The sequence below is a fragment of the Myotis myotis genome, unplaced genomic scaffold (assembly GCF_014108235.1).
Source record: "Myotis myotis isolate mMyoMyo1 unplaced genomic scaffold, mMyoMyo1.p scaffold_m19_p_2, whole genome shotgun sequence".
Taxonomy (NCBI): Eukaryota; Metazoa; Chordata; class Mammalia; order Chiroptera; family Vespertilionidae; genus Myotis; species Myotis myotis.
Genome location: NW_023416324.1, coordinates 92431546 through 92431848, shown reverse-complemented (window position 1 = coordinate 92431848; position 303 = coordinate 92431546).

The window sequence follows — 303 nt, the reverse complement described above, 5'->3', positions numbered from 1 at the left end:
TAAAGCCTTTCCTTTCTTTCTTTTCTGATTAACTCGACTCTCTTTATTTCCTACGCTGCCTCCTGAGCCACCTAACCTAACAGTTCTCAAGGATTATTTTTCAACTGTTCTTCTCTAGCAAAGAGATCACCCTCAGGTACTCTGCTCTGAGAATGATTGAAACTGATAGATATTAATCTACAAGAAATGCCTGATTTTTCCAGAGTCATTCCACTTTTTCTTGTTACCAAAGCTTAACTTATACCCTAAGTGCTTAGACAAGAACAATGGCTACAGTGAAATTGAACTGAGGAGAGAGAGCCA